At 45.7% G+C, this 8,531-nt stretch overlaps 1 protein-coding gene across 4 annotated transcripts in view; it reads left to right on the top strand.

Annotated features, from left to right (window-relative positions):
• Positions 1-296: 296 nt before the first annotated feature.
• Positions 297-8,531, top strand: part of CREB1 (cAMP responsive element binding protein 1) — a 41,321-nt gene continuing 33,086 nt past the window's right edge. For 2 of the 4 annotated variants that reach the window (XM_075756389.1, XM_075756385.1), the window contains exon 1: positions 297-553. The gene's annotated coding sequence lies outside the window, so the exon portion shown is untranslated. The remainder of the gene's footprint in view (positions 554-8,531) is intronic. The other 2 variants (XM_075756387.1, XM_075756384.1) reach the window with 1 other exon arrangement.

Here is an 8,531-nt window from a genome sequence, read left to right as displayed (position 1 = left end):
GGGGCGGCTCGGACGCTTCCGTGAGCGCTCGCGGCTTTCCAGCCCCCTCGGCCCCGCTCACGCGCCCGGCAGAAGCAGGGTACGGGGGGGGTGGGGGGGGTGGGTAAAGGGGGACGCGCTCCCCCCCCCACAGCCCCACTCGGTGGTTTCCGCGCGGGCCGCCCCGGGCGGAAGCGCGGTTCGCGCCTTCCCGCGGCCGCTCGGCTCTTTCCGCCTCCCCTCCGGGGCGCTTCGTTCGTTTCCGCGGTCGCTCGGCTCTTTCCGCGGGGGCCGGCGGCGCGCTCGGCCGTTCCCGCCGCCTGCTGGGCGTTCGGCGTTTTCCGTGAGCGCTCGGCGTTTTCCGTGCGGGCCGCGGCGCGCTCGGCGCTTGCTCCCTGGCTGGCGCTCCTCAGTCGGCCGCTGCCTGCCTGTCGCCGGGCTGGGAGCGCCTGTGTGTGTGTGAGTGACGCGGCGGAGGTGTAGTTTGACGCGGTGTGTTACGTGGGGGAGAGAATAAAACTGCGGCGAGATCCTAGGCGCGAACGAAAGCAGTGACGGAGCAGCCTGGTAACCGGTAAGAGGAGGAAGGCGCCCAGCAAACAGGGGCGGGGGGGAGGGAAGGAAATGGAGCCCGGCGGGGACCAGGGGAGCCGCCGGGCGGCAGGACGCGGGGGCCCGGCCTTGCACCGCCCGCGGGAGGGGCGCCCGCTTTAAAGATGGAGCCGAGCCCTGCAACATCCCCGCCGCCGCCGCGAACAAAGGATAATGGCGGATGGGAGCCGGCCCCGGCGGCGGCGGTGGCCGCCACGGCCGGGCGGCGGCGGCGGCGACTCTGGCGGCAGCCAGCGGCGGCGCTCACCGCGGCGGGGACGGGGGATCGCGCCCCCCGGCCCCAGGAGGAGGCGGCGGAGGAAGACGACGAGGGGGGGAGCGGCGGCGGCGGGGGGTGTCCGCGCACCCACCCGCTCCCCCTGTGTGGCGGGGCGCCCCCTCCCCGCGCCGCCCCTCCGTGCGCGCTTCGGTCCGCTTCCCCGCCGCCGCGCGCCCCTCTTCCTGCCCCCGGCGCTGCCCGACTCGGTCGGCGGCGGCTCCGGGCGCGGCCTCCCGGCCGGCGCGGCCCCGCCGGGCTCCGGGGACGCGGGGCCGGCCGTGGTGGCGGCGGCGGGGCGGGCGGGCAGCCCTCCTGCGGGGCCGCCCCGGCCCCCTGCGCCCGCCGCTCCGCGCCCGGAGAGTTTCACTTCCCCGGTGACCCGAGTGCGCTGTATAAATAAATAAACAAACTCTTGCCGTGATGGAAGCGAGTACGTGGGGTGCTCCTAGGCTCTGTAACACGCTCCTAGGCTCTGTAACGAGAAGTTTTTAATAAAATCTGTGCACAGAAGCTCGGGCCAGCGCTTGGTCTGGTGGTTTACTTTTCATTTGCAGCGTGGGGCACGGCCGTCTCCAGCAGGCTGTAGAAGGGGTAATGGTACTCGGTCACCCAACACCGCGCTCCGGGGAAATACTGGAGGGAAGAGTTTTAAGCCCGATGCGCAGATCACGTAACAGAGATACGGTTCCCTTTTGCTCCGTTATTTCTTTCCTGTTAGTATTTTTAACCCAAAGCGAACTTGAGCCTGGCCGTGGCTGGTAAATCTTGGTTTGGGATTTGCTTTTGACATTTTTCCACTGACTCTTAGGTGCTGCGCAGCGAGCAGGATTTGACCTCTATCCCTGCTTTAATAGCAAATAGCAACTCAACTGCCTTTTCCACCTTACACCTGCCTTGCCTTGCTGCGGCTGTGGGGCTTTTTTTCCCATTTTGTTGCCAAGAATAGAAGACATTATTTTTTACTTCATTTCTGCTTTCAAAACCTGGATGTCCGCATTTTTGCGTACAGCAGTAATAAGGAAAAATGACACGGCAGTCATCTTAAACTTAGTTTAAACAAAGATTGTTGCACCTCTCAAATATATACAAGGATTAAAAAAAAATTTATAGGTCGTATGACTTTTCTTCCCGAAAACACTTTTGTAACAATCTTTTTTGTTTTCTACTCCCTCTTAAATATCGACGTGCCTGCACATAATCTGCTTTTGGAATAACACCTGTCATGAAATTATTCTTTTTTCTGAGGTTAGAAACAAGTTTCCTATTTCTTAAATAAAGGATTAGAGACTTACTTAGGAATATCCGGTGTCTCTGTTCAGTCCCATTGTGACCACCAAACACTGTATTTTGAAATACAGGAATTTTGAGACTCTGCTTGCATGTACTAGAGTCTCTACCTTTCCCTGTATCAACAATTGTGGATTTTTACAGTAAAATGTGAAGTCATTGAAATAAGTTTTTATTCAAGATAGGTATTTGTGATTCACATGCGTAGATAGGCCTGTCCTTCCTTGTATATAAATTTCTGGTTTCTGTCACTTCCACCACTTCTTTTGAAATGAAGGCCAAAGCTGCTCTACATCACTTCACTCTGAATAATACCAACATGAGAAGAGAGTTTCTAAAGTAATTGATTAATAGACATCTGAGGACTTCAGTAAGCAATGTAGCTGGTGATAGTTGATTAAAGAAAGCATTAGTGATTGGTGTATTTCATTCATTCTTGGTTTGATGGAATATGCGCTTCATTTTAAATACAAAAATGTGACAGTCAATCCTTGTTTTTTGTAGCCATAGAAACACAACATTTTATTTTATTTATTTCATAAGAGTGGAAGACTCTCAGATCCATATTTTCTAACACAGATCTCTGCATTTCCTCACCAGCTTTGTATCCTCAGATCAGAGAGAAAAGGGAGCAGAGAGATAGTTGTGTATTTGCTGAGCATCACTTACGGGTGACCTAAAAATAAATATTTGCATGTAGGAAAGAAGAGTGTAATGATTTGTAATGCTTTAATTTCAGTGATAGCACATCATTGTACTCTCAGCTTTGTGTCTGGATCCGCAATAAAAGGTCTGCATCTGATCTTTCTTCCCCCCACCCCCCCCATACTTCTGGTGATAAAAAAACCCCAAAGGTCTGAAAGGGGAGAGGGCTCTGTTGATAAAGAAAATTTAGAAACATCTCATTTAGACTGTCAAGTCATCAATCTGTCCATTTCCTGGAAGCCTGCACCAGTGTAGCTATTGCTGGTACTGATGTCAAATATAAAATATTCTGTAGTAGCTGATCTTATTCTGGAAAGTAGCTGTTCCACTGCAGTAAGAAGCAAACAGCCTCGCTTGCCTAACTGCAGCTACAGCTCTGTAGGTGCGGATTTTGATAGTAGACAAGGCCCTGACTAGGAATTTCTGTTGACACGCTTGTGAAACAAATGGGATATTCACACTTCACCTCTATTTTCGGATCTCTGGAAGGAAGTGGAGATCATGCTGCACTTCGCAAGGCTTTTGTGCAGTGAGAAGGCCATGCTAGCTTTCTGCCATGAATCTAAAGTTAGTTTCATGGGACATTACAGCATTCCTGATCTACAGAAACAAGCCTGCTGAATTCAGTTTGAGCGCTCTGGTGCCCTAACTGCATACAGTTGAAGTTTCATGACAAGGCAGTGATTTTTTTCAGAATCAAAAATTGTGTTGCCTCATCTGCAGTCTGTGCGGTCATATTTCATGGTGATTATGAAAACCTGAGCAATCTGCGGTTAACGATCTTTGTACATCGCCCAGCATGAAGGCATTGATACCTATTTTATTCTTCAAAACTTTTAGATCACTTGGTTGTACCACAATTAAAAAGGTGAGTGAGAACAAATACGACACCATCCATTTTTCCATGTTTCTAAAACAGCCTTGTCAGCTGTGCAGGAGATGAAGATGTGCCAGGGTCTAGCTGATCTTTTAGGTAAAATAGCATTTGAAAACAGACAAGGATTTTCTCATTTCATGCTGCTGCTTTTTTTTTTTTTCCTGGCAGTGCTGGATTTAGAGTATCCTGTGCGAAGTGGAGAGAATAGAAAACTGTAGGTGGAGGAAGAGTCACTTAAAGGGGAGAGAGTAAAGAATTTGGAGGAAGTGTGTTCCTGTTTGGATGCATGCATATGTTTATATATATGTAAAACATAATATACATACATACAAGTTAAAAGCAGCACTGATACTTGTTAAGTACTTTCAATGATTTTGAGTAAAGTGTGTAGGTACAGGGTTTCCTTTGCTGCTTAAGATAATAAGCATACCTGGTTTTTGCCTGAGAATATTGTGAGATTTGATGTTTGTCATAAATCAAACCCATTAGATGAAAGATTGAAAAAATAGTTCGTAAGATGGGAGAGCCCTGCCAATTGCTGTTCTGGATTTCATTACTTTTCAGTTGGTCTCTGACAGAAGACACTAGCTACTTTAGACAAAGCTGCAGGAGGCCTTATAATGAACTATTTTGAAGCTACCTTCATGCAGGAAGCTGAAACAAAAATGTCTACCCTTGATGTTTTCATACTTTTTAGAGGGGAGAGTTCAAGTGATGTGTAAAAAATCTCTGATCCTCAAGGTGTTGTTCTAGCTATAGCTTGTTTGGTCAATGAGATTATCAGCAAAACTTTTTTCCCCCACATTTGGAAGAACTGTAAATTTGGGTTGTATTTTCCTCTTCTGGCAGAAACTTTTTCACATAGCTTTCTAAACTTAGGAAAGAGCGGGTTCTTTTCTTGAGCAGACTCAAAAAAAAAAAAAAAAAAAGTAGTCAGAGAAATGAATTTCTGAAGTTTATCTACTTCCTGACAGACTGAAACCATAGATCCACATACTTTTTTTGACAGTAATATTGGCTGAAGCAACCTCCGTGTCTGGTGATTTGTTCATGTCTTCTGCATTGCACTGGCACAAATGTTTGGGCTATTGCATGGTAAACCTGAGTGAGGAAATGATCCAGCAGGCTGTGGGGTGGGGAGCCTGATTGTTTTTCACCTGGATCATTCCCTCCCCTGGTTGCTGCACGGCTGCACAGTTGCCATACCAGCATAGTGGGGGAAAGGGATGGGGCTGGAATGCACAGGAAGATAAGGGCAGCTCAAATAGCAGAGCTGCTAAATGAGAAAATGCAGTCTACATACATTTTTTAAATTATTGCTGTGTTTATAACTCAGCTGGATGGCTTAGATCCTGTTGTAGTTGTTCTTGCTGCAGCGCTGGATCATTCAGCTAAGTTAAAGTTTTTAGGTGTGCTAAATATGAGGAAATGAACATGAGCAGCAGCTGTTCCCAAACTTTAATATCGTGTATACATACTGTTTGTTGTGCTACCTATTTACTTGTCTTAAAACACCTTCTGTGTGTTTTTTTAACAACTATTACGTTCACTTCCTCAGTCCTCTTCTCATATGCTTTGTTCTAACTTCTAAAGTCCCGTCACCATTCTCTGCAGCTCTTTGCTGCAATCTTCTTAATCATCTCTCCATCAATGCTACAACCTCCTCTGATGTTTTTGGCTCCAATATCACACGCATTTTTCTGATAGATGCTACCCTAAATCTTCTCTCGTTCTCTAGTGCTATTCAAATATCAATCGGATTTTGCTTTCCCTTGCACCTTCTGTAGGGCTTCAGTGTAAAATCTCTTCTCACCTACTTGATCTTTTATACTCCATGGAATAATGGATGTGAAGCATTTATTTTCTTGCCTTTTTCTGATTACTTCCTGTGGCTCTGCATAGCTGGCGCAGCCTCAAACTCTGCTGGTGCCTGTCCACTCCTCCAAGTGACATGCAATATGAGCAGGGTTTGTAAATTTATGTCTTTGTAGATTGTAGAGAGCTTTCTCTTGGAAAAAAGTCTAGGGCGTTACTAAAGAAGTAGGACCCCTGCCCTTCTTAAGGAAACTCATCCAAATTTTTCTCTTTTGTGCTGATAGGAAAATTCTGGGAGATACCAAGGGAGGGAAGATGTGGAAAAGGGCAGTGTGTACCAACGCCACAGCATAATACCAACAGAAGTAGTCTGTTGCTGTGGTTTCATCTGAACCAATACAACTGTATGTGGTTCTCAAGAGACAGACGTCTTCCTTCCCTCGTGCTCCTGGTCGTGTGGTGTTCACCCATCCCTTACGTGGGCTGTAATGTTGATTGTATGTAAAATCTAATGAGCCAGTTCAAATCACTAACCCAGGAGAAAACTGTGCTTTTATGTCAGGTTAGTTTTCTTCTTTGTGAGTGAGCCGAATTGGTTGGTGATTGAGATGCTGTTAGCATCAACAGTGGTGCAAATTTGCGGGGAGACTGTAGGGAAAGGGAGGAGGGGGACACAACTTTCTCCTTTCAGCAGCAGAGAGCTGGGTCAGCAGACCCATCTCGGGGAACTGCAGCACATGCATGATTTGGCGTGAAAGAAGGAAGAGTAGGGCTCTGTCCATGGTGATCAGGGCCGTGTCAGTTTGTCTTTGCAGCTAGGAGAGCTAGAACACAGGAAGTGTATCAGTTGAAGTTAAAAAAAAAATAAAACAAAAACAAAAACCACAAGAGGAAAGTTTCCCTTTTTTGAGAACCCCGTGACACCTGTGTGGCTGAACTAGCTACTCCTCACCAGAGGCAGGTTTCAGTCTTCTCAAGAGGTTGGATCAGTGTATCTCCTAGGTGCCTTTCTTTTCGAGGAGCCCAGTCAGATGGGGAGAATTATATATAACATTTCTTTAACCAAGCCCAAGTTGAAAGGCGAAGCTCCAGAAGGGGTCCAGGTCTAACACCTGGGTGTAAATCCTGTCAGTTGGCCCAAGGCCTCTGGGCAGTGAGCTCACTTTAGTTTCACTGTTACTACAAACTGATAGTTTGTAGCCTCTCGTCCTGATTTGGAAATAATTGTGGCTGAAACTACTAGCGTGAAAGTTGTAGTGTAAGGTTAATGTGGAGTGTATAACCAGTGCACATTATCCTGGGCTGGATAGAGGAAGAAGTATATTACCTGCTGCAAACTGCATTGTCAGTGATGTGGCTGTTTGAAAAATGTGTCTGTCTGCCCAGTTCTCACAGAGCTAATGTTGACTATATAAAAATAATCATCATGTTTCCAGCCTCCCACTCTTAAGCAGAGTCATCAGTAAAACAATAATAAATTACAGAATATAGATGTTTTCTTTTCTTCAGCATCTATGTTGACTTACTGCAGTCTTACGACACCGACACCCATGATTTGATCTACTTTGCTTTCATTGGCAGGCCTGTCTGCAGCAGGGTGGACTCTGCTCTACCCTCCCTGTTCCTGCTCCTGTGCCAGTAGCACCGGTATGGCTATTTGTGAGGCAATGACGTGAACTGGATTGGAGAATTGGTCCAGGATAAAAATAAATTGCATTTTCTGGTCTGTCTGTGGTGCAAATTGGTTGCCCAGTCCCATTTACTACACAGCCTCACAGAGAGCTGTAACGGTGTAAATAAGAAAGAATCAGGAGGAAAGCAGAGCCTGAGCTGGCAGTGCTCCCAACAGAAATGCTTGTAAGACTGCAGTAGCAGAAAGCAAAAGGGAGATTTTCTTTTGTGTGCAACAAACTGATGCAAAGCATGGATTCTGTTTCTTTCTGTGGCCCTTTCTGGTTCATCGATGGCTCCTGTTGCTTACTCAAGGTCATCGTTCTGACCTTCAGCGTTACCAGCAAGTCACATCTCTGTTCCATCAAGACAATTTTGTTGCCCACAGGTAATACAGCTCTTAAACTCCAGTTAAGTACTTGAGAACCAAGATACATTATTCTCACTTCTGGAATCCACTCAGTTGATAACATCATTCAAAATTATTTTACTACAGAATTTGGTCACTGTTTAGTTTCAGTTGTTTTTTAGGGAGAGGGTGGGTCATAGGTTTAATTTTGGTACATTAAGCAAGATAATGTGTCTGCTCTTGCTTCAAGACTAGTGCTAATTGACAAAGCAACGATGATTTCAATGTAAGTAGTAAAGCCAGAGCAATTTTAGGATTTAAAGTGTTTCCAAGTCTGAGCTGTGGCTTAAGCCCCATATCTTTTGGTTTTAATGTTGCAATAAATTTTGTGAATAGGATGCATTCAGAAGTTGGACAAGGACAAGGTTTGTAAGGAAGTGTTGTTTTTCTTGTGCATACCTGGGCATACTCTACTGTAGCACTCCAACTGCAGAAAAATTTCAAAAGTTTTCACTTACTTAAAAGCATTGAAGCAAAAAATAGTCTATATTGCCTGTTAAGAAACAAAGCTATTAAAGCATAACCAAAAATATGTTGCTTCTGCAGATACAGGTTATTTTGAATTTGTTTCAGACATTTGGCTTTATACCTAGTAATTATCAGCTTTGTATAAATAATTCAGTCTGTCTTACTTTCAGATAACCAGATCTACTGGTAATCTATTAATAAAACACTGAAAGCATTGGTCTGAAACATCCATTTTGTTGTGTTTTCTTTCTGAACTTATTAAAAGTGTTGTGGTTTTTTTAAACAAGACTTTCCAATATTTACCAAGTTATATAACTTCATGCTCTTATACTATGGGTTGAACTCTAGGAATACATTCCAAGCATCAAATGGAATGAACAGTGTTTGTTTGAATAGTTTCTGCCTATAAAGCTTGCAGCGTAAACATACGAAGTGGCATTTTTTATGCA

This window comes from Balearica regulorum, chromosome 6, assembly GCF_011004875.1.
Source record: "Balearica regulorum gibbericeps isolate bBalReg1 chromosome 6, bBalReg1.pri, whole genome shotgun sequence".
NCBI lineage: Eukaryota > Metazoa > Chordata > Aves > Gruiformes > Gruidae > Balearica > Balearica regulorum.
The sequence above is the reverse complement of the archived record's forward strand: the minus strand, read 5'-3'. Positions and strand labels throughout refer to the sequence as shown.